We start from the raw sequence: 26,542 nt of genomic DNA, 5'->3' as shown, positions 1-26,542 counted from the left end.
TGTTCCACTGCAGGCAGCGGTGCCTTCTCCATATGGAGAAAAATTTTTAAATTTTCTTTGAATTCGTTCTAAATTAGGAAATCATGTGGGAATTGGAAAAGATTGGAAATTCTGACTTGCTTTCCCAGGCTCTGAAAAAAACAGGAAGAGAAAAGTGAAAATAGAGTTACCACCCCTCCCACTCTTTTCAGTTTCTCATTCGGATGGCCCTTTAGAAAAATTAGTTTACTTTTTTTGCTAAGGCAGACATCTCAGGTCAAGAGAATGGATTAATAATAATCTTTGGTTAATGACACACAGTCACCGTTGGTCCTTGCACAATCCTCTTTTTAAAAGTCATGTATGTTTATAACTGTTAAATTAATACTGTGGATACTGGTGTACCCACTGCCAAACTCAAGAGGATAAATGGGACACCATGGTGACTGACATCTACCCACATGCTCCTCACCTGTTCATCCCCTCCTTAGCCCCAAGTCCAGGCCACCAGCATCCACAGTTTTGTATTTTGAAGAAAAAAAATAACTCATATATACATGCCTACAAAATACATTGTTCAGTTTGGCTTAGTTTTGGACTTTCATGAAGAGGATATCATATTATTTGTTGTCTTTTGTTATTTGCTTTTTTCACTCAACATTATTACTAAGATTCATCCGTTTCATAGTTCATTGACTTCACTGCTGTATTCCGTTGGGTGACTATACCACAGTTTATTTATTCTCCTCAGAATGGGCATTTGGATTTCTAGTTCTTTGCTGTCATAAACAATGTTGCTAAGAACATTCTTGTGAATGTCTCCTGTTGTACATATATCCAAGAGTTTCTCTTCAGTACCTACCCAAAAGTGATTATATAGCTATCTGATTGTTTTAGCATCATTTGTTTAAAGAAACTATCCTTTCTTCATTGAATCACCTTGGTGCCTTAGTTGTAAAGCAATTTACCATATATGTGTGGGTGTGTTTTTGGACTCTCTATGCTGTTGCATTTATCCATATATCCATATCTTTATGCCAGTACCACAGAGTCTTGATTACTGTTGCATTATAATATATCTTTTTTTTTTTTTTTTTTTTTGAGACAGAGTCTCGCTCTGTTGCCCTGGCTAGAGGGAGTGCCGTGGCGTCAGCCTAGCTCACAGCAACCTCAAACTGCTGGGCTTAAGCGATCCTACTGCCTCAGCCTCCTGAGTAGCTGGGACTACAGGCATGTGCCACCATGCCCGGCTAATTTTTTTTCTATATATATTTTTAGTTGTCCAAATAATTTTTATTTCTATTTTTAGTAGAGACGGGGTCTCGCTCAGGCTGGTCTTGAACTCCTGACCTTGAGCGATCCACCCGCCTCGGCCTCCCAGAGGGCTAGGATTACAGGCGTGAGCCACCGCGCCTGGCCTATAATATATCTTGAAATCAGTTAGTGTGAGTCCTCCAACTTTCCTCTCCTCCTCCTCTACTTCCTCCTCCTCCTCCTCCTTCATCATCTTTTTTGTTTTGGTCCTTTCTATTTCCTTATAAGTATCAGAATCATCTTGTCAGTTTCTACAAAAAAATTTTCTCTTTCTCAGCTTTCAAAATAATGCATTGATTCTCTACCATCCCCCAAAGTGATCAATAAGGTTTCAAAAAATCCTAATGAATGCATGGCTTTAAACATATCTGATATGCTTTAATCAATTACAGTTATATATTCTTATTGAAATCCAAATTGTTTCATCTTTGGCCAGTGAGAACCTCTTCAAGTTGGTTCTTCGGTACTTTTGACTCAATTCCAGTAGTCTGTGATAGCTTCCTTGCTGTCTGATGTGAAAAGATGTTCCAGGCTCATCTGATAAATTTTCTGACTGAGATCTGGAATCAGGCAGCTTTCCAAGAAATCCTGGTTTTTTTCTTAGTGGGAAATGGTATTTAGAGACTACAGTTGAGTGCTAGGGATGCTTATTGCTACCAGGTCAGTCATTTCAGACCTGCTACCAGGTCAGTCATTTCAGACCTTTACAATGAACAGTTAGGACACTTTTTAAATTTTGAGACAGGGTCTCATTCTTTTGATAGGGCTGGAGTGCAGTGGTGTCATCATAGCTCACTACAACCTTAAACTCCTGGGTTCAAGCAATCCTCCTGCCTCAGCCTCCTGAGTAGCCAGGACTAAAGGCATGCTCTACTACACCTGGCTAATTTTTTTTTAAGAGACGGGGTCTCACTATGTTTCCCAGATTGGTCTCAATCTCCTGGCCTTAAGTGATCCTCCTCCGTCTGCCTCCTAAAGTGCTGGGGTTACAGGTGTGAGCCAACACACCCATTGGGGACATTTAAAAAAATATATGAAATGCATCAGGAGTTCATACTGATGTCTCTCACTCAAATTTAGAATTACAGGGTTTTAATTTAACCTCAATCATTTTACATATTTCTCTCCTGTCAAAAATCTTGATTCTCAGCCAGGCACGGTGGCTCACGCCTGTAATCCTAGCACTCTGAGAGGCTGAGGCGGGTGGATTGTTTGAGCTCAAGAGTTCGAGACCAGCTTAAGCAAGAGTGAGACCCCCGTCTCTATTAAAAATAGAAAGAAATTATGTGGACAGCTAAAATATATATATAGAAAAAATTAGCCAGGCATCGTGGCACATGCCTGTAGTCCCAGCTACTCGGGAGGCTGAGGCAGTTTGATTGCTTGACCCCAGGAGTTTAAGGTTGCTGTGAGCTAGGCTGATACGATGGCACTCTAGCTGGGGCAACAGAGTGAGACTCTGTCTCAAAAAAAAAAAAAAAAAAAAAACTCTTGATTCTCTGTTTCAGAAATAGAAAAATTTATCCTTAAGTTCATATGGAATCTCAAGGGACTCCTAGTAGCCAAAACAATCTTAAAAAAGAAAGTTGGAGGGCTAACACTTCCTAATTTCAAAGCTTAATACAAAGCTACAGTAATCAAAACAATGTGGTACTGGCATAAAGACAGACACATGAACAATGACATAGAATAGAAAGCCCAGAAAAACAAAACCCTCCCATATATGGTTGAATAATTTTCAACAAGGGTGCCAAGACCATTCAATGGAGGAAAGGACAGTCTTTTCAACAAATGGTGCTGGGAAACTGGATATCCACATGCACAAGAATGAAGTTGACCCTTACCTAACACTGTATAAAAAATTAACTCAAAATGGATCAAATACCTGAATGTAAGACCTACCACTATAAAACTCAGAAGAAAACATACGGTAAAATCTTCATGACACTGGATTTGGCAGTGATTTCCTGGATACAATATAAAAACACAGGCAACAAAAGAAAAAATAAATAAATTGAGCTTCATAGAAATGAAAAACTTTTGTGCAGCAAAAGACAGTACCAACAAAGTATTACAAAGAGGCAACCCACAGAATGGGAGGAAATATTTGCAAATCACATATCTGATAAGGATTAATATCCAGAACATACAGAGGGCTAATAATAACAACAAAAAACCTCAAACAATTCAAAAATGGGCAAAAGATTTGAGTAGACATCTCTCCATAGAAGATATACAAATGGGTGATAGCACATGAGGAGCTGCTCAACATCATTAGCTAGCAGGGAAATGCAAATAAAAACCAGGGCGATGCCATCGGATGGCTATTACCAGAAAAACAGACGATAACAAGTGTCAAGGCTGTGGAGAAATGAAAACCCTTGTGCATTGTTGGTGGTGATGCAAAATGGTGCAGCTGCTGTGGAAAACTTTTGACAGTTCTTCAAAAAATTAAACACTGAATTACCATGTGATCCAGCAATTCCACTTCTGGGTATATGTGTACACAAAACAATTGAAAGCAGGAACTCAAATTGATATTTGTGCATTGATAATGCTTGTAACAGCATTATTTGCAATAGCCAAAAGATAGAAACAACCCAAATATCCATCCATGGGTGAATAGTCTGATGGTTAATTCCATGTGTCAACTTGACACGCCTAAAGGATGCCAAGATAGCCGGTAAAATATTATTTTGGGGTGTGTCCATGAGAGTGTTTCTGGAAGAGATTAGTATTTGAATCACACTGAAAAAAACATCTACCCTCTCGGATGTGGTCGGGCCTCATCCAATCCATTGAGCCCCCAAATAGAACAAAAAGGTGGAGAAAGGGGAAATTCTCTCTTTCCTTGAACTGGGACATCCATCTTCTCCTGTCTTTGGACACTGGAGCTCTTGGAGGCCTTTGGAATCTGAGACATTACGCCATTGCCCCCTTGGTCCTCAGGCTTTTGGACATGGATTGAATTACCCCACTGGCTTTCCTGGTTCTCCAGCCTGCACATGGCAGATGCTGGGACTTCTCAGCCTCCATAATCTTGTGAGCTAAGTCCCATGGTAAGTTGCCTCTTATATATCTATATGCTCTTGGTTCTGTTTTTCTGGAGTTCTCTGACTGATACAAACAGATGAATGAAATGTGGTATATACATGCAATGGAATATTATTCAACCTTCGAAAGGAAGGAAATTCTGATATGTGCTACATTAGTGAACTTTGAAGACAATATGCTAAGAGCAATAACCCAGACACAAAAGGACAAAGAATGTATGAGTCTACCTAGACTAGGCAAACTCAGAGATAGAACGAATAGAGGTTGCCAGGGGTTGGGGAGAGGGGAATTGGGGAGATACTGTTTAATGGGTACAGAGTTTGTGTTGGGGATGATGGAAAGATTGTGGAGATGGATGGTGACGATGCTAAGTGCCACTGAACTGTATACTTAAAAATGGTTAAAATGGTAAATTTTATGTTATGTGTACTTTACCACAATAAAAAATCTCAATTCTCAATGACGCCTACTGATTGCTCACCTGCTTGATTTCACACTATATACAAGACAGTCTCAGAATAATGATACCAACTCTACCACCAATAATGTGATTTCTGAAAACAGAATATATTTTTGTGGTTCTTGTCCTAAGTTTTAGCCCACTAGAGATGACAGTCAAATTACTTGGTTTTAAATCTCTTTGAACAGTTAATCCCTGTGACGTTTTGCCAGCAAATTGATGCATAGCTTTGTTTTATTTTCAATTTTTAGGGATTGATTTTTTAATTTTTATTTTTCTTCATAATTATGTAACATACTACATGGTTCCAAAGTCAAATCTACATAACAAGGTATATTAAAAGAAGTCTACCCCTGTCCCCACCCACCTGTTTTCTCCCTCCCCCATAGGTAACCACTTTTTTCTATTTCATGTTTTCTTCTTTCTTATTTAAAAATATAAGTATATTTTACATCCAGGATTTCTTAGATAAGTAGTAGTATTAGGATATCTTTTGATGAGCAGAGATTCTGAATTTTTTTTTTTTTACTGACCACTCATTCATCAGTCAAGAAATTCTGAATTTTAATATAGTAAAATGTCTCAATTTCTTTTTTTTTGACAAGAGTCTCACTCTGTCATCCTAGGTAGAGTGTAGTGGCTTCATCATAGCTAACTGCAACCTCAAATCCTGGGCTGAAGTGATCCTCTTGCCTCAGCCTCCTGAGTAGCTGGGACTACAGGTGTGAGCCACTCTGCCTGGGTAATTTTTTCTATTTCTAGGAGAGATGGGTTTAGCTCTTGCTCAGGCTGATCTGGAACCCCTGAGCTCGAGTGATCCTCCCACCTCAGCCTCCCAGAGTGCTGGGATTACAGGCGTGAGCCACTGTGGCTGGCCTCCAATTTGTTGATTTTTGAATTTTGTATTTCATGCTTTTTGTGTCATGTTTAAAAACATCTTTGCCAAACCCAAGGTCATTATGACTTTCTCCTATGTTTTCTTCTATAAGTCTTATAGTTTTAGCTCTTACATTTATGTCTATAATCCATTTCAAGTTAACGTTTGTACATAGTGTGAAGTAAGGGCAAGTTTTCTTTTTCTTTCTTTTTTCCAATTTTCAGTATATACCTATCCAATTGTTTTAACATCATTTGTTTAAAGAAACTATCCTTTCTTCATTGAATCACCTTGGTGCCTTAGTTGTAAAGCAATTTACCATATATGTGTGGGTGTGTTTTTGGACTCTCTATGCTGTTGCATTTATCCATATATCCATATCTTTATGCCAGTACCACAGAGTCTTGATTACTGTTGCATTATAATACATCTTGAAATCAGGTAATGTGAGTCCTCCAACTTTCCTCTCCTCCTCTTCCTCTTCCTCCTCCTCCTCCTCCTCTTTCATCATCTTCTCTTTTGTTTTGGTCCTTTCTATTTCCTTATAAGTATCAGAATCATCTTGTCAGTTTCCACAAAAAAAATAATGGAATCTATAGATCAATTTGGAAAGAACTGACATCTTAACAATATCAAGTCTCCTAGTCTATGATCTTTGCATATCTCTATACTTATTTAGGTTTTCTTTAATTTTTTGATGCAATATTTTGTAATTCTCAGTGTACAGGTCTTGCACATCTTTTGTCACATTTATCCCTAAGTATTTGATATTTTGAGAGGTTGTTTGGAGATTCTAGCAGGGGAGCGCAGCTACTCGTATGCCATTGACTTAAGAATGGTTCTCCTCTATCCAGGAAGGTCATCCTCTTCGGTCCTCTTCAGCTGAGCATGCAGCTTCGAGAGGGACACACATGGAGCGGTGAGGGAGGAAGGGGACACCTGCCTAGCCAGCCAGATTGGCCAAATCTACCCTGGTGCTCAATGAGATGACAGATGTCACAGCCAGATGGCCCTCACATCCAAGTATTCAATATATTTATGGCATTTTAAATATTTTAAAAGTTTAGTTACTGATTGTTTTTTGCTAGTATATAGAAGTACAATTTAATTTTTAATATCACATCCCATAACCTTGCTAAACTCACATAGTAGTTCTTGTATTCTCGTACCTTTTTTTTGTAAATTCCTTGGGATGTCTATATAGTTGATCATGTTGTCTGTAAATAAAGGGAGCTTTGCTTTTGCCTTTCCAATATGGATGCCTTTTAATTTTTAAAAAAAAACATTCTTGCATTGTATTAGAGGTTAGAACCTCTAATACAAGTCTGAATAAAAGTGGTGACAGTGGACATCCTTGCCTTTTTCCAGATTTTAGGAGGAAAGCATTCTCTTCCACCATTAAGTAAGACGTTAGCTGAGGTTTTTTTTAAAAAGAAGCCTTTAATCAGGTTGAGGAAGTTTCTTTCTATTCCTGGTTTTCTGAGAGCTTTTTATTATAATTATTGGATTTTGTGAAATGCTTTTTCTGTATCTATTGAGACCATAATATGGAACACACATATTTAACTTAATAAAGTCTTTATTTTTATTGTTTTGGAGATAGGGTCTTGCTCTGTCACCCAGGCTAGCGTACAGTGGTCCAATCTTCATAGCTCACTGCAGCCTTGAACTCCTGGGCTCAAGTGCTCCTTCTACCCTCAGCTTCCCAAGTAGCTGAGACTACAGGCATATGCCATCACGCCTGGCTAGTGTGTGTGTGTGTGTGTGTGTGTGTGTGTGTGTGTGTGTGTGTGTGTGTAGACACGGTCTTGCTATGTTGCCCAAGCTGGACTCCAACTCCTGGCCTCAAATGATCATCCAGCCTCAGCCTCCCAAAGTGTTGGGATTACAGGCATGAGCCACCGAGCCAGGCCTAACTTAATACAGTCTTTTTTTTTTTTTTTCTTTTGAGGCAGAGTCCTGCTCTGTCACCCTGGTTAGAGTGCCGTGGTATCAGCCTAGCTCACAGCAACCTTAAACTCCTGGGCTTAAGCGATCCTTCTGCCTCAGCCTCCCGAGCAGCTGGGACTACAGACATGCGCCACAATGCCTGGCTAATTTTTTCTATATGTTTTTAGCTGTCCATATAATTTCTTTCTATTTTTAGTAGAGACGAGGTCTCGCTCTTGCTCAGGCTGGTCTTGAACTCCTGAGCTCAAACAATCCGCCCGCCTTGGCCTCCCAGAGTGCTAGGATTATAGGCGTGAGCCACCGCACCCAGCCTTAATACAGTCTTAATGCAAAACAGTATCTTTTTTTTTTTTTTTTTTGAGACAAGGTCTTGCTCTGTCTACTGGGTTAGAGTGCAGTGGTGTCATCATAGCTCACTGCAACCTCAAACTCCTGGGCTCCAGTGATCCTCCTGCCTTAGCCTCTCAAGTAGCTGGGACTACAGGTGCACACCACCATGCGTGGCTAATTTTTTTCCTACTTTTTGTACAGTTGGGGTCTCGCTCTTGCTCAGGCTGTTTGTTCTCAAACTCCTGGCCTCAAGGGATCCTCCTGCCTCAGCCTCTCAAAGTGCTGGGATTACAAGACTGAGCCACCACGCCAGGCTGTAAAATAGTATCTTAACTGCCCTACTCACTTCCCTAAAAGTAACAAAACCTTTAAAAAACTCTTTGGTTTTTATCTTACCACTCATGATCTACATAGAATTGTATCTGAATTTCTCAATTGCACCTTTTTTTTTTTTTTTTTTAAGAGATTGAGTCTTGCTGTATCATCCAGGCTGGTCTAGAACTCCTGGCTTTGGGCGATCCTCCCATCTCAGCCTCCAGAGTAGCTGGGACAACAGGCACTATCCACTGTGCCCAGCCTACTTTTTGTTTTAATTACATAAAGTAGACACTAGTATTATTGCTTTATTTATTTATTTATTTATTTATTTATTTTTTGAGACAGAGCCTCACTCTGTTGCCTGGGCTAGAGTGCCGTGGCATCAGCCTAGCTCACAGCAACCTCAAACTCCTGGGCTCAAGCAATCCTTCTGCCTCAGCCTTCCAAGTACCTGTGACTACAGGGACGCGCCACCATGCCCGGCTAATTTTTTCTATATATTTTTAGTTGTCCAGATAATTTCTTTCTATTTTTAGTAGAGACGGGGTCTCGCTCTTGCTCAGGCTGGTCTTGAACTCCTGACCTTGAGTGATCTTCTCGCCTCAGCCTCCCAGAGTGCTAGGATTACAGATGTGAGCCACCACGCCCGGCCTATTATTATTCCTTTAAAACAGTCATGTTTACTTGGATTTAACTACATTTGCCACTTTTTTAGTTCATTCCTTCTCATAACTCAAACCATCTTCTAGGATTATTTTCCTTTGTCTTGAAATACATCCCTCAAAAGGTTCTTGAGCAGAATTCCTGCTATGCAATGCCATCACTTCTTTATTATCCACAAATGGATTTATTCCACCCTCATTCTTGAAAGATAATTTTGATAAATACACAATTCCAAATGGCTATTTTTCTCTCAATACTTTACAGATATTCCCACCTTGTCTTGTGGCTTCCTTTGCTGTGTTAAGAAGTTTGCTGTTGGCTGGGCGTGGTGGCTCACGCCTGTAATCTTAGCACTCTGGGAGGCCGAGACGGGTGGATCGCTCGAGGTCAGGAGTTCGAGACCACCCTGAGCAAGAGTGAGACCCTGTCTCTACCAAAAAAAATAGAAAGAAATGATTTGGACAGCTAAAAATCTATATAGAAAAAATTAGCCGGGCATGGTGGCGCATGCCTGTAGTCCCAGCTACTGGGGAGGCTGAGGCAGTAGGATCGCTTAAGCCCAGGAGTTTGAGGTTGCTGTGAGCTAGGCTGATGCCACGGCACTCACTCTAGCCCAGGCAACAAAGCGAGACTCTGTCTCAAAAAAGAAAAAAAAAGAAGTTTGCTGTTATTCTAATTGTTATTTATTGGAAACTGTTCTTTCTTTCTGGCTGATTTTAAGATCTCCTCTTAGTCTTCGATATTCTATAGTTCCACTAGAATCTGTCTAGGCACAGGTTTCTTTCTACTTAACTTCCTTGGGATAAATTCTATTTTCTGGATCTGTGGATTGATGTTTTTGATCAGTTGTAAAAAAAATTCGTATCCTTTCTGTCTTAATATGTTAATATATTGCCTGTCCTGCACGCTTCCCATATGTTCTTTCTTGGACTTATTAATAAAATGAGTACATAGGCCACAGGAAAAAAATATTTGTAACACATAAATTTGAGAAAGTATTTATGTCCAGAATATATAAAGAGCTCCTACAAATCAATGATAAAAAGACAACCCCAAAAATCAACAAAAGAAATGAACAGATATTCATAAAAGAAAATGTACACAAATAAATGGTCAAAAACATATAAAAAGGTATTCATCAACAGTCATCAAGGAAATACAAATGAAAACTATAATCAGGTACCACTTCGCACATAACTGGAATAAAAAAGACTAAAACCCAAAATGACGGAGAAGACATGGAGCAACTAGAACTCTCATTGGTGAGGGTGTGAAACGGTACAGCCACTTTGGGGAATGTTTGGCCCTATAAAGTTTGGTCTACATTTGCCCTGTGGCTTAGAAATTTTACTCTTATGTATTTTCTCAAAATAAATTTAAAAAAATACATTCACAAAAAGTACAAGAATGTTTATAGCTTTTTCATAAAATGAAAAAAAAAAAACCTGTAAGCTACCTAACGTCCATCAACAAGAGAATGGATAAACAAATTGCAGTATAGTCATGCAGTGAACTACAGTTATTGCACCTTGTACCTCCTGCCACTGGAAAGAAGCGTGGTGTCTGGTATGATCCATTAACTAATCCATTATGCTTGAAGGCTGCCAGGTCTGGGTCTCAGGAATTCCAAGTAAAAGAGAGCTCTACACATGTTCTGGTTAAGAGATAAGGATCTCTGCCCATCATGATCTAGGATTGTCAGCCCCACCACTTCAAAATAACATATTCACCTGAGTTGATCCAAAGGCACAAGTGAGTTACATGACCATGTGGTCTGTTCCTCACCTATCTCTGTTGCATCAATCTCTCTCTCTCACCTTAGACCTATGACCTGCTGGGGGTTACCTATGCCCAGCCAATGGAGAAGAAAAACTCAGGCTTGGTTTTGGAAGGGTCAGTAGAAGTTGGAATGAACCAAAAATAGACTGCTACTCTTCTCCAGCCCCACCCAGGGTGATGAACAGTAGTGAGGGAATAATCCTCTGAGTGGGAAGAACTTCAAGCAGTAAACTTTGTCATCAACTTGGTGCGGAGGGAGAAATAAGTGACATGGAATAGGGATATGTGTGGACTCCTGGGCAGTGGTGAATACCTCAGCTGGGTAGTCAGGGGCCTGGAAGTAGCAAGCCTGAGAGGTCAGCGACAAGGAGGTGTAAGAAAGAGGCATGTGAGTAGTCCTATGGGAATGGGGACAAAGTGTGTGGATCTTTGTGCCTTGTGTTACTGCCCACCAGATTGCATTCATCACAAAGGAGAAACTGAACAACATGGTGGACAGGTTGACTCGTCCTGTAGATGTAAGCCAGCTTCTGCTTTAGACCACTCTAGTGCTCGCACAATTGGTTCCTGAGTAGAGTCCTGTAGTGGCAGGGATGTAGGTTATATATGGCCCAACAATGTGGATTCCCTTTTATACAGCTGGTGGCAATCACAGTGGAGGACCTTCTGCTCTGGAGAGGCTGTAATTTGTCCATACTGGGATTGGCATGCATTCTGGGTATGGGTTTGCCTTTCCTACCTGCAATGCCTTGGTGAGGCCTTACAGAGTATTTGATCTACCAACCTGGCACCCACTTTATGGAAAATTAGACATGACTATGACCACATTAACATAGGGTCCACTAGTGCTACCACATACTGCACCATCCAAAAGCTGTTGACCTCATAGAATGCTGGAAAAATCTCTTAAAAGTGAAGCTAGAATGCATGGGCCCAAGAACCAAGGTATGGAGGTAGGAGGTTTTCCCAATGGCCAACTTGGAAAATTTATGCTTCCTGCCCCCACAACTTTAGACTCTGCTGGATGAGAGATCCTGCGTTTTGGTGGTAATAGGGGATATGCTTCTACCAAGTACACAAATAAAGTTCCACTAAGCCTAAAGCTATGGTTACCATTTAGTCATATTGGGCTCCTCATGGCAGTAAACCAGCAGCTAAAGAAAAGAGTTACTCTATTGGCAGATGTAACTAAACATGATTATTATGAGGAGGTAGGGTTCTGTTATATAAGGGGGACAGCAGGAATATATCTGGAACTCAGGAGAGTCACTGACATGCCTCTTGGTGTTTCTATGCCCATTGATAGGTATGTATGGGCAATTGCAGCAACCGCAGCCTGACAAGGGTGAAGTTGGGTTAACCCCCTGGACTAGCAGCTATGTTCATGGATTGGAAAATTCAATATTGTTAAGATATTGAGATACTGAGTCTCACCAATTTTTTTTTCAGAGATGAGGTCTCACTCTGTCACCCAGGCTGGAGAGCAGTGGCACAGTGGCACAATCATAGCTCACTGCAGCCTTGAGCTCATGGGCTCAAGCAATCCTCCCACCTCAGCCGCCTGAGCAGCTGGAACTACAGGTGTGTGCCATCACACCTAATTTTTTTTTCATATTTTCATATTTTCAGAGTTTCACTATGTTGCCCAGGCTATTCTCGAACTCCTGGGCTCAAGCAGCCCTCCCACCTCAGCCTCCCAAGTAGCTGGGAGCATAGACATGAGCCACTGTGCCCAGATTATCCTCAAATTTATCTATAGATTCAGTGAAATCCCAATAAAAATACCAGTAGGCTTTTCTTGTAGAAATTGACAACCTAATTCCAAAATTTATATGGAAATGCAAAGGACATATAACAGCCAAAACATTTTTGGAAAAGAACAAAGTTGGAGGAATTACATTACTTAGTTTCAAGACTTATTTAAAAGCTGAATATTGGGCTTTGTTTATTAATAATTAGGTTTTACTGACAGTAAAAGAAAAAAAGCTTCAGTAACCAAGAAAGTGGGATTTTAGTGTAAAGATGGACATATAGATCAATGGGGCAAATTAAAGAGTCTGGAAAGAGACCTACACATACACAGTCAATTGGTTTTCTTTTTTTTTTTCTTTCTCTGAGTATTTTTATCGTGGATAAATACACCTTTAAAAAGTGATGAAGTTACTCGTTATTGCAAAAACTGCCCTTGTTTGCATTTCTAGCAATGTTTCCTAGCCAGCTTTGGAGATGGAACAAATTCTTTCTTCCACTTGACCCTCCTTCCCCAATTCTCTCAACTGATTTTCAACAAGGGTTCCAAGGCAATTCAAGGGGGAAAGTTTAATCTATTCAAGAAATGGTGCTGGAACAATAGGGGGGAAAAATGAACCTTGATCCTTACCTCACACCACATACAATACGTTGTTTCTTGTTTTTGCTGATAGTCACTCATGGTGGTTTACCTTCCTGGGTTTGATGGTTGGTTGTGAGATTAAATAACAGTCCTGTGAGCTTAACTCTGGAAAGCTTCCCTCCATGGAGGGTTTGTTTCTACTTCTTTTATTTTCTCCCATCACCACTGGTAGGGGTGGGGAGCTACTGGAGCACTGAATCCATTTTAGAACTAATTCGGCCACTCTTGTGAGTTTAGGTCCAAGTGGGAGTCTCAAAGTCAGCATTTTATCCTTGTTCTCGTTCTGATAATTTAAAAACATTGGCCTAAGGTTAACTACATTTGATAAATATTTAAAATATTTAAAAACTGTGTTTATTGTCATTGTTGATAAACTTACTGTTTTCACAAATGATCCACTTTACATTAACACAGAGTTTAAGCTAATAAAACAATGTAAATATTGTCAATAAAACAATCTAGATAGCTTTTCTGTTGGAGGTGGTTGTTCTAATAGAGAAGAGCAAAACTAACCCTTAAAATTACCTGTATGGGTAAGGGACTTAGAACGAAGCTGTCTGTCAGGTTTGTCATTTGGTTTTTAAATTTTGATTATTTTTTTTTCCTTATATTTCGACCCATAAAGACAAACACTGGAACTGCGAGTTTTTTTGACATGAGTGAAAAACATCTGTACCAGTTATGCATTTAATATCTGTTTCTGTAACTCTCCTAAAAATGGTACATTCCATGTCTCTAGTTTTTGTCCCCCCAGTGGTAATTTGGAAGTGTATGAACTAAGATTGTATCAAACTAAAGAAGTGCACTTTGAGTATTTAAAGGAAGCACTACCATGTACCTTTCTGTCTGCTGACCAGTTGATTTACTTTCCATGTGGTCTGTCCTGGTTCTCTGGGCCCTGGGAACAGCCCGCTCTGGCTCATGTCCAGTGCTGTAACAATAGCCAGTGTTTACTGAGTCTGGGCTGTGTGCCAGATGTTGAACAAAATACTGTACACAAGTTATTGTTCGAATCCAATACTTACAGCCAGCCTTTGAAGTAATACCATTAGTACCTCCACATTGTAGGTGAGGTAACAGGTTTAGAAACATTGAGTAACATGCCCAAGTCACACATCTTAATGGAGGACCCAGGATTGAAACCTAGTTCTGTCTCACTCGAGAGCTGCCATCTCAGTTGCAATTATCTACCACAATGTGACCCAGAGAGGGTCTGGACACAGTGCTGGAAGGACCCTCAGGAGCCCTTCAGGTCTTCCCTGAAGCAAGTTATCCTCCACAGTGTCCCTCTTGGTCCATCTCTGGCCCCAACATGGTCAGTTCAGGCAACAGGGTGCTCTCAGCAGCTCTGGGTGTTCAAGGTTCTTTCTGCTGCAGGTTCAAAATCTATCTCCCTTTGGCTTCCATGAGATGGTCAGCCTTCTGCTCAATGAGGCCTTATAGAAGATCCAAGGCTGCACCCCACCCTAGGGAATCCCCTCCATCTTTGACTCATTCATTCAACATATATTTAATGTGTGCCCACAATATGCCCAGGATAGAGTACTGGACAAGACAATGTTGTAATGCCTGGTGAGTTGACATTTTTTTTTTAATTTTAATTTTTTTTTTTTTGAGACAGAGTCTCACTCTGTCACCCTGGCTAGAGTGCCATGGCATCAGCCTAGCTCACAGCAACCTCAAACTCCTGGGCTCAAGCAATCCTTCTGCCTCAGCCTCCTGAGTAGCTGGGATTACAGGTATGCACCACCACGCACGGCAAATTTTTTTTCTATATATATATTTTAGTTGTCCAGATAATTTCTTTCTATTTTTTAGTAGAGATGGGGTCTCGCTCTTGCTCAGGCTGGTCTCGAACTCCTGAGCTCAAGCAATCCACCCGCCTCGGCCTCCCAGAGTGCTAGGATTACAGGCGTGAGCCACCGCACCTGGCCTGTTTCTAGTTTTATGCTATGACATTCTTCTTTTTCAAAATTGCATTGGTTAAAGGTCCTTTGAATTTCCATATACCATTTAGAATCAGCTTTTCAATTTCTACCAGTATAGCCTGCTGAGATTCTGACTAGGATTTTTGAATCTATAAAAATCTTTTTTGTTTTTTTGAGACAGTCTCACTCTGTTGCCTGGGCTAGAGTGCCATGGCATCAGCCTAGCTCACAGCAACCTCAAACTCCTGGGCTCAAGCGATCCTCCTGCCTCTCGAGTAGCTGGGACTACAGGCATGGGCCACCAAGCCTGGCTAATTTCTTTCTATTTTTAGTAGAGACGGGCTTTCACTTTTGCTGAGGCTGGTCTCAAACTCCTGACCTCAAGTGATCCTCCCGCCTCATCCTCCCAGAGTGCTAGGACTACAGGCGTGAGCCACTGCGCCCGATCCCCTCCTCTCTCCTTGATGCCTTCATCTCCTGAGGATGCCAGAAGCCCCCTGACTATCACCATGAAGAAATGTTGCATCCTCATCTCAGCCTGTCCCTTGGGCAGCTCCCTCTCCCTCTCCAGTCCTCATTGGCAACTATTCCAAACCTTAGCCCCCTTTTGCCTCTGTACCCACCCACACCCTCAACAGAACACCTGATCTCCAAGGAAGAGGTTCTCAAACTCCAGGGCTCCCCAGCAATGCCAGGGCCCCATAACATGGCAAGATAAACATGTAGTCTTTCCATTCAACAAAATATATTAATAGTATAGTTTGGCTACTATTTAACATGTGCTTACTCTGATAGACCCTTTAAATTCAATATTTATTTATTCCTCACAACCACCAACTGAAACAAGTGTTATTATTCACATTTTATAGAGTAGGGAATTGAGTCTAGGAGAAGTTGAATTACTTGCCCAATCACATATGGCCAAGTGGTAGAGCAGGGATTCTCTCTGGAACTTCAGTTAAAACTTTTCACGGTGGACATGATTTTTTAAAGTTAACAAATAAAGCAAAGTTAAGGAAGAAATAATGTAAAATGAATTTTAATCATAAAGAAAAATTGGAAGAATATAATCCAAGTCTATCATTCATTACACTAAATGTGAGGGAGATAAACAGTTAGACTAGGTTAAAAAACCAAACTAGTCCACAACAGTGATACTGGCATAAAAACAGACATAAGGACCAATGGAAAAGAATGAAGAGCCTAGAAAGACACCAGCACATATGTGGCCAAATGATTTTTGACAAGGGTTCCAGGACCATTCAATGGGGAAAGAACTGTGTTCTCAACAAACGGTGTTGGGAAAACTGGATATCCACATTAAAAAGAATGAAGTCGGATCCTTACATTACACCATATAAAAAATAACTCAAAATAGATCAAAGATAAATCTTACTTTATCAAGAAAAGCACAGATCAATATGAAGAAAACTATAATATATTAAAAGACATTTAAAAAATGGAACAAATGGAAAGATAGCCCAGACTTTGGGATGGTTAGACATAATAGCATAAAGTAATCATTTGTCCTAAAATTAATAGCACAATTTATTTTTTTAGTTTTTTTTTTTTTGAAACAGGGTCTCACTCTGTCACCCAGACTGGAGTACAGTGGCATGATCATAGCTCACTGCAGCCTCTAACCCCTGGGCTCAAGCCATCCTGCTGCCTCAGACTCCAGAGTAGCTGGGACTACAAGGGCATCCAGCTAATTTTTTAAATTTATTTTGTAGAGTCAGGGTCTTGCTATGTTGCCCAGGTTGGTAAATTAGAATTATAACAAGCTATCTTTTTTAATTGGTTTAAATGATCCTAATGCTTATCTCGAAGAATACAAGCCTGGGAACAGCCAAAATATATGCAAGAGAATAGTGAGGTGACTTTGCCTCACCAGAAAGGGACCATCCTAGAGACACTATAATTGAGTCAATATGGTATTGGAAAAAAGGACTAGAAAAACAGACCCATGGAGCCAAATTAGGAATATGGAACTGGATCCCAGTCTATTTCTCTGTTTAATATCTGACACACTGGGTATTTCAATTTGGCAGGAAACGGCAGGTTTATGTGATGAGGGCTGCCACACTCAGTTCACTCCCATCCAGGAGAAAACGCAACTGGGCCTGTCTCTTACACTTGCCTCCAAAATAAATTCCAGAAAGATCTAACTCTTAAATGTAAAAAAAACCACACACACAAAAAAAAACCCCAACCAAACAAACAAAAAAAAACCTCATAATGAGAATCTTGTGAGAAACTGTAAAAGACGAGAAGACCTTCTTAACCAAGACTGGAAAACCCAGAAGTTATGAAGGGAAAGACAGGCATATTTGACTACTGGAATGTAAGCATGCCAAAGAGATGCTGTAGACAAAGTGCAGAGACAAAAGAGAGATTTAGAAAAAAATATTTGCAAAGCAGAAGACAATAGCGCTTAATATTGCCCTATAAAAAGGGTTTTTACAAATCCAGAAGGGACAAACAACACCACAGAAAAATGAGCTAAGCCTATAAAGAGGCAATTCACAGAAGAAAAGCTCCAGTGGCCAACAAACAAAAGAAAAGATGTTTCTTAATCTGACCAAAAGGTTGGGAAATGCAAATTAAAGTTATACTACTATGCCATTTTCTCCGTCAGTCTGGCAAAGATTAGAAAGGGCTTTAACACCTGTTGGTGACAGGGATATGGGGAAACAGGAATTTTGGTACATTCTTCATGGTTAAACACTATTTAAGCTATGCTAATTTTAAAAAATTTAGCTAATTTCTGGTAAAACTGAAAATTCTTACATGGTTCATTCCAGCAATCTATTCATGGGACTCCATTCCTTAGATTTCCTGCAGGATTTATCGTGGCAGTGTTTGTGTTGGTACAAAACTGGGAAAAAAGCAAAGGCCCACAGGGCCAAATTCCACACTGAAGAATATTATGGCCACTAAAAAGAGTGAATCAGGGCTGTAACAGTTGAAGACAGTTCCACAAGGTATTGTTGAACAAGAAAAGAAAAGTGAATTTGGTAAAAGTAACAATGACTAAAAATCAAATGATAAACACATTCTGTGTATATACATTTGCACATATCTCCAATATTGGTTTATTCTTATTTATAAGAATATGGATAAATATAGGAAGATACATATCAGGGGGTTGACCTGGGTTACCTGGGGGTGGGGTGGCAAATATGGGTGGAGGGAGGGAGAAGTCAACCAAAAAAGACAAAGCAAAAATAGACTGCACTTAAAAATACAGGTATCATGGCCATATATTCAGCAAAGTTCAGAGAAATGGCATATATATATATAAAACAAGGAATTGGCTCATGTGATTATGGAGGCTGGGAAGTCCCACAGTCTGTTGTCTGGAAGCTGCAGACCCAGGAAAGCTGTTGGCGTAAGTTCCAGTCTGAGAGTAGAAGAAGACTGATATCCTAGCTCAAGGAGTCAGGCAGAGAGAATGAATTCTCTTTCTTCATCTTTTTGTTCTATTCAGGCCCCCAACAGACCCTGATGCCCACCCACATTTGGGAGGGCCACCTGCTTTACTCGGTCTACCTGTCCAAATGCTAATCTTATCTGGGAACATCCCACGGACACACCTAGAAAGAATGTTTAACCAAATATCTGGGAACCCCATGATCCAGTCAAGTTGATACCTAAAATTAACCCCCACAGACCATATATGCATTTATGTAAAATTATATATGAACTGTGTCTGAAAACATTTTAAATTTAAAAGTCTGCTCCCCCTCAGAGTAGTCCCACCCCATGGCCAAGGGAGCTTATTCTCCAACTCCCATCGGGCCTTGGCTGAGAGTTGTTTCAGGAGATGTTAACTCCTCACACTTCCAGCCTTCCCTGTGCATGGACTGGTCAGAGGAAGCCCCAAGTAGAGTCACATATATACATGTGAGAAACCTTGACCCATGCAGGTGAATGTAGAGGGGATGGGGGGGCAGGGCACAGGTAGCATCTGCTTCAGATATGTTGCATTTTTGCAACAGGCATAAAGAGAATATTGAAAATACTTAACCATGCTATTTGTGGTTTAAAAGACCTATTGATTTCTGGATGCCCACCATGTGCTGAACATCACGCCCAACCTGCACATGCCTCATCCCTAGGTGTTACTATTATTGTCCCCATGACACAGCAACCAGTATCTTTCCTTACTTCTGCACAGAAACTCCTCTGAAAGTGGCAAAGTGGAGTTGGGGTCCACTGTTCTGGTGACATATTGAATGGAAGCCAAGTGCTATCTTGAAGGAGATTACTCAGTCCGATCAGGGGCCAGTTTCCTCAAGCAAACACTTTATTGACATCTTTCAAGCCAAAATTCTTGGAGCTATTGTAGAAGAGCAGACGCTGGCTTTTTCCTCTGCTAGCCACTTTGCATGTGGCCAACAGCGATGGTGACACTGCTGGGGATAGATTGGGCTTTAAAATGGTTGTGTATAATCAGAGAAAAGAAATATATGTTTTTTAAAAAGTATATTTTGGGTGAAATGAAAATTTTGAAAAGGCTTCAGGAGCCCCGCATCTTCAGGATGGTTTGGGAAGAGCACAAATTGGACTTTCTTTATGGCTGAGAAGAACCTGACATGTGAAGGTGTGTTTATTAGGACACATGGAGCAAGCACCGAATGAATGCTACCTGATAACAACAGCAACACTGCCCTTGTAAAACAGAATAAGAAAATGTTACATAAACTTTTAAGATGAAACACAATACTTAAAGGCTATCTTCTGCTCGACAATCAGTGCTGTGGCCACCCAGACCCTCCCCCCTGCCGCACTTCTCCACTGAGGAGGGATCTATGCTGGCTCTGGGTCGCCTGCAGCAGGCCTGGCAGTGGATCAGAAGGGAGGGTCTATGTTGGAGTTGTGTCTTGGCTCCATGGCTTGGTTAAGTCACCAGAACTTTGAGCCTTCATAACTCACCTGTCAAATGGATAGAGCACCTAATGCTGTTCACAAGGTGATGTGACTGTGGGTTGTGATTCATTCCTCCAGCAAATGTTCACTAAGAGCCTCATTTGTGCAGGCACTGAGATGACGCTGGTGAAATCAGGATGACGACGCAGCACCATGAGCAGGGGAAACAGACACATCACTGGATACTCCCCTCATATGTGACAAGCACCTGGGGCTGCGAGCTCCAGAGGCTTCCTGGAGGAAGAGGCACCTAAGCCCAGAATATGTGGGCCAGGGGAGAATGTCCAGGGCAGGAAGAGCAGTGAGAGGCTAGAGAGTGGGGGAGGGGAGTGAGTTCTGGACAAGGGCATGGATGGCATCTCCCCTGGCCTGTCTCCAGCCTCCAGGGAACTCTCTGTCGCTGTCTTTCTCATCTCTGTCCTCCCTCCTCCCCATGATGATCCTGCCCAAACCATAAGTTATTTTGTACTTTTCACAATAGTTCATGTATTTTTAAATAAAAATGACTGAACATAAAAGACTGAATCATTTTTCTGTATAAGCCTTGTGCTAAAAGCTCCAGAGGTTTCTGTCCTTTAAAAAAGAGGTAAAATGATATATGCAAGACTTATTATAATCCAACATATCATAACCAGACTCTATATGTTAATAATATGTAAAAATAATCTTTAACTGATTCAGACATTTGATAAAGATTATAAGAAGGAAATGAACATAAATTAAATGCCAATTAAAAGTCATTTTCCAAACTGAGAAATAATGCTACAAATATTTAATATTTAGAAGTTGCCATTCTTATTATTTTTTCTTTGTTTAAGAATCCATATGTGTTTGCATAGAAGTTATCCCTCTTAAAATGAACATTTAGATCTCCTAGAAGATTAGCAGTACTACCCAGAATCCCACGTAGAAATGACCAATTTAAGAACTTATTTTGCTTCCAAAAGATATTATCATTCATGGGATTTCTATAAAGGGTACTATGCATAAACTTATTAATACTTATTTTAGTTGCAGGAATGACTCACTGATGTAGTATATCCATACAATGGAATATTATTCAGCCTTAAAAAGGAATGAAATTCTGACACATGCTACAACATGGATGAACCTTGAAGACATTATTCTAACTGAAGTAAGACAGATGCAAGAGAACAGCGATTGCAGGATCCCACTTATATGAGGTGCCTGGAGCAGTCAAAGTCATAGAGACAGATAGTAGGATGGGGGGTGCCAAGGGCTGGGAGTGGGGGATGGAGAGTCAGTGTTTAGTGGGGACAGAGCTTCAGTTTGGGAAGATGGAAATCATTCTGGAACTGGGTGTACTTAATGCAACTGAACAGTACATTTAAAACTGGTTTAGGCCGGGCGCAGTGGCTCATGCCTGTAATGCTAACACTCTGGGAGGCCGAGGCGGGTGGATTGCTCAAGGTCAGGAGCTTGAGACCAGACTGAGCAAGAGCGAGACCCTGTCTCTACTAAAAATACAAAGAAATTATCTGGCCAACTAAAACATATATATATAGAAAAAATTAGCCGGGCATGGTGGCACATGCCTGTAGTCCCAGCTACCAGGGAGGCTGAGGCAGAAGGATTGCTTAAGCCCAGGAGTTTGAGGTTGCTGTGAGCTAGGCTGATGCCACGGCGCTCACTCTAGCCTGGGCAACAAAGCGAGACTCTGTCTCAAAAAACAAACAAACAAACAAAAAAAGAAATTATATGGATAGCTAAAAATATACATAGAAAAAATTAGCCAGGCATGGTGGCGCATGCCTGTAGTCCCAGCTACTCGGGAGGCTGAGGCAGTAGGATCGCTTAAGCCCAGGTGTTTGAGGTTGCTGTGAGCTAGGCTGACGCCACAGTGAGACTCAGTCTCAAAAACAAAACAAAACAAAACTGGTTTAAATGGTATATTTTATGTGTGTATTTTACTACAATTAAAAAAAAGAAAGAATGACTCACTGGCAGCAGGGACAGGGCGGTGAACCCACACTTATAAGGTGGTGCCAGCTACAAGCAAGACTGCTTCCAGCCCAGAGCCTCTCTCCTCCATGCTCCCTTCTGTTCTTGCTCTGGCTCTTGACTTGGCATTGGTGGGTTCTTTAGAAGCAGTGATGTCTCCCTGTTGATTGTTAAGCTTCAACTCTTGCAGAAGAATTATACTTTTTCCTGTTTTCTGACTTTTTGACTTATCTTTCCAGGACCAAGACCAGAGATATAATTTGTCCAGCTCAGTGAAGAATGAAAATGCAGGGCCCTTTATTCAAAAATTAAGAGCTGGCATGATGGTGATGAAGAGCATTAAAGGAAGTGCAAGGCCCTTCTGAGGGTCTTGAAATTAACCCTGCTCAGGATTCAGGAAAAACACACATTTCCCAAGAAATGCTGAGAAGGAATTCCTGCATGGAAACATTAGAAAGCAGAAGCATGTGGCCCAGTGGCTGCTGCAGGCATCGTGCCACCCTAAGGAGAATCCTCCGGATAAAGCCAACTGGGAGTTGGTGGCATGGAGAGAAAGAGGCAGCCTGCGTAGGTGAAGGTGCCACCCGTGAGCCACTGGGCCAACCAGCCTTGGAGCTGCTTTACCTCCAGGAAGGTGAGAACGGCAGTTTAGCCAGCCAGTTTATTCTTGGTTTTCTGCTATTTACAGCCAAGAGTGTCCAACTGATCCACGTCCTAAAGAAATTTCCTGTGCAGTTGCAGTGGCGCACACCTGTAATCCAGCACTTTGGGAGGCCAAGGTGGGAGAATTGCTTGAGCCCAGGAGTTCAAGGCCAGCCAGGACAACACAACTAGACCCCATCTCTACATACAAAAAAATTTTTGAAAAATTAGTCAGGTGCAGTGGTGCGCGCCTGTAGTCCTAGCTAATTGGGGGGCTGAGGTGGAAAGATCTCTTAAATCCAGGAGTTTGAGGCTGCAGTGAGCTGTGATGACACCACTATATTCCAGCCTGGGTGACAGAACAAGACACTCTCTCTAAAAAAAAAAAAGAAACTTCCTTCCTCATGCCTGTAGCTCCCTCTGGCTCCCCTTCAATCACTTTCCTCAAAAAAAAAAAGTTCATAGTGTTTTACAACTTTTCTTCCACCTGGTGTTTAAATGTCTCTAAGATTTAATTCAAATCCAAACTACCCTAAAGAAATGTCTACTTGTAGGGCTCCCATTTCCGTGACCCCCCCCCAGGTTGGTTTTCTCCTACACCTCTACAAAGAACCCCGCCTCTGAGGTCTGTGATGACCACCCAACTCCCAGGCCAGTGGACATTTTCCAGGCTCTCCGTGCAGAGGACTCCCAGACCAAGTCGTTAGCCCAGGATGCTCTGCCCAGCCCTCCTTTACCCAGTGGGCTGCAGTGCGCCCTTACTTGGGATTCAGCAAGCATTTCTGTGGATTTGGATCTTATGAAGCACAACTGCAGCACGTGCATTTGGAAAATAAAAGTCTGGGTTCATTTTTTCAGTGAAGAGACAATGAGTTCATGGAGTAACAATTCTCTTCGTACAGGATCTGAGACCCCTGGAGATCTGGAACCCAGTGGAGAACTGCTCGCCCCCAACAGGTCCAAGACCCCACCCTCATGTCCCCGCCAAGTCTTCTCTCATTGCATTCTTGGTCATACCTCAACCTCCAGCCGCCTTTGGCCCTTGCCTCCACAGCTGCAAGAACCTTCTAGCAGGACTCAAGCTGCTGCTCCCGCGTGTCCCCAGTTGCCCTCATTCCCTCAGTCATCTTTTAAAGCTTTACTCGGATAACATTATTTCCTTACTCCAAATTCTCCCATGGCTTCCCCTTGGCACTTAAAGCAAAATCTGACTTCCTTATAAAAGTGCCATAAAAAGACCCATGATAGGCCCTGCCAGCTGACTCCTGGATCGTCACCTCCCTCCCCCTGACTCCCATCCACACTGGCTTCTTCTTCTTTTTTTTTTTTTCAGACATAGTCTTCTCTGTTGGCCAGGCTAGAGTGCCGTGGCATTAGCCTAGCTCACAGCAACCTCAAACTCCTGGGCTCAAGCGATCCTTCTGCCTCAGCCTCCCGAGTAGCTGGGACTACAGGCATGTGCCACCATGCCCGGTTAATTTTTTTCTATGTATTTTTAGTTGTCCAGCCAATTTCTTTCTATTTTTTAGTAGAGACGGGGTCTCGAGACGGGGTCTCGAACTCCTGAGCTCAAACGATCCTCCTGCCTCGGCCTCCCAGAGTGCTAGGATTACAAGCGTGAGCCACCGCACCCGGCCCACACTGGCTTCCTTTTTCTGGAGTGCACCGAGCTGTCTCCCACTTCCTCCCCAATCTTGACCATTCCCTCTGCTTGGAGCTCATCTTCCCCAGATCTTCCATGGCTGTCCCTTCTCATCATTCAGGCCTCAGGTCACATGTCATCTCCCGCAGTGAACATCCTGGCTGCCTCCCAATAGCTGTCCCCCACTCCACCACCAGCTGTAACACCCACTGTTTGGATGGTACTGACCTAGCCCAGCTGCAGAGGTGGGCCCTGGTTTGTTTAAAGCAGTGATCTTCCACCCTCCCAGGGGTTGGCTGAGGCAGAGGCACATGCCCTAAAATGGTTCAATACCAGGGAAGTCCAGGACACACGTAGGCCCCACAGCTGTAAGTGGCCACCTTGTGAGTGGCCACAAGAAGAGTCAGCCTTCATGTGGAGGAAGGTAACCCTGAGGAGGCCAGAGCAGAAAGACAGAAACTGTGCTGGTGGTAACATTGTTGAGTCCCTAGACAAAGCCATCCCTGAAGCCCTGCATGCCATTACACTACCTGACCCAAGACTTTGCCTTATTAAGCCAGCTTGAGCAGGTGTGTGACTGGCAGTGGCAGGGATCCTGACTGACAGCCTCAGAGTGGCCCGCACTGACCAGTCCGTCACTCCTGGCCAGATCACACTGTTTTATCACTGTCGCAGCACTTACCACTATCCAACAGGATTGTGTTTTGCTTTGTTTAGCTGTTCATGGCTGCCCACTAAAACAGAGGCCTCATCTGTCTTTGCTCATGTTGCTCCTTCAGGGTGTTGCATATGGTTGGTGCTTGGCCAGACACAGTGGCTCATGGCTGTAATCCTAGCACTCTGGGAGGCCAAGGTGGGAGGATCGTTTGAACTCAGGAGTTCGAGACCAGCCTGAGCAAGAGTGAGACCCTGTCTCTACTGAAAAATAGAAAGAAATTGGCTGGACAACTAAAAATAGAAAAAATTAGCCGGGCCTGGTGACGCATGCCTGTAGTCCCAGCTACCTGGGAGGCTGAGGCAGAAGTATCGCTTCAGCCCAGGAGTTTGAGGTTGCTATGAGCTAGGCCGACACCACGGCACTCTAGCCCGGGCAAGAGAGTGAGACTCTGTCTCAAAAAAAAAAAAAAAAGTAAAAATACATAGTTGGTGCTCAATTAATGTTCAGTGACTGATATCTGTTAACCTGGTTGTTTCTTTTCTCCTCTTTTTCTGTCTGTCTTTGTGTTGCTGTCCCCACTGCCTGGAATGTCTCCAACCCCTTTCTAAGTCATAGGTCAGATAACTGATGCTCAGAGACACCTTCCTGGACCCCCACCTGGGTCAGTGTCTCCTTTGACAGATGCCCTGGGCATCATTGCCATCATATAGGACTCCCCGCAGAACTGTCAGTGCACACCTCTGGCTCCCTGGTGAGGCTATGTGCCTCATCCATTTGGCAGTCTTTAACGGAACTCCTACTAGGAGTCAGGTACTATCCTAGCAGCTGGGAGAGTAGCAGTGGACAAAACAATATATAAATGCTGCACTCACTGATCTTACAATCTGGTAAAGGAACAACAGTAAATAAGTGAATAAGGAAAATATATTATTTGACAGCAGGAGTAAACGCTGTGTAGAAAAATGAAGTGGGGCGGGGGTGGGCAAATTTAATCAGGTCAGAAAAGCCCTCACGGGGAAGGTGACATTTGAGCTAAGACTTGAAGTGAAGGAGAAAGTCAAGTGGATAAATGAGGAGGAGCCATGATCAGGGGGTGGGGAGAAGGGGAGGCTGGATTTGTGTGAAGATTTGTTTTTGAGTAAATGGGAAACTGTTGGTGGATTGTAATCACAGTGACATAGTCTGAATTATATTTTTAAAGGACCTTGTTCCTACATATGAAGCTACTGCAATAGTTTTGGGAAGAGACGGTGGTAGCTTGCCCAGAGTGGCAGGGGCAAAGGCAATGAGAATGGTAGAGCCAAGAGCATGTGCTGACAAATCGAATGGGAGAGCGGCAGAGAAGTCAGGAATGACTTTAAGACTTTTAGTCTGAGAAGCAGGAAGGATAAAGTCGTCATTGACAGGAACATGAAAGATGGTGACAGAAACAGGTTGGGAAAGAAGCTCAGAAGTCTGGTTTTGGACATGCCCTGTAGACATCCAAATGGAGATGCTGAGTGGTCAGTGAGAGTAGAACTTAGGGAAGAGATCTGGGTTGAAGATACAAATCTGAGAAACCTCAGCAGATAAATGATATTTAAAGCCATGAGCCTCAAGGCGATGACAAACGGAGTGTGAATATAAGATGAAGTCCAGGACTGAAGCTGGGCCTGCTAACAT

This window comes from Lemur catta, chromosome 7 (genome assembly GCF_020740605.2).
Source record: "Lemur catta isolate mLemCat1 chromosome 7, mLemCat1.pri, whole genome shotgun sequence".
In the NCBI taxonomy this organism is placed as follows: Eukaryota; Metazoa; Chordata; class Mammalia; order Primates; family Lemuridae; genus Lemur; species Lemur catta.
The sequence above is the reverse complement of the archived record's forward strand: the minus strand, read 5'-3'. Positions refer to the sequence as shown.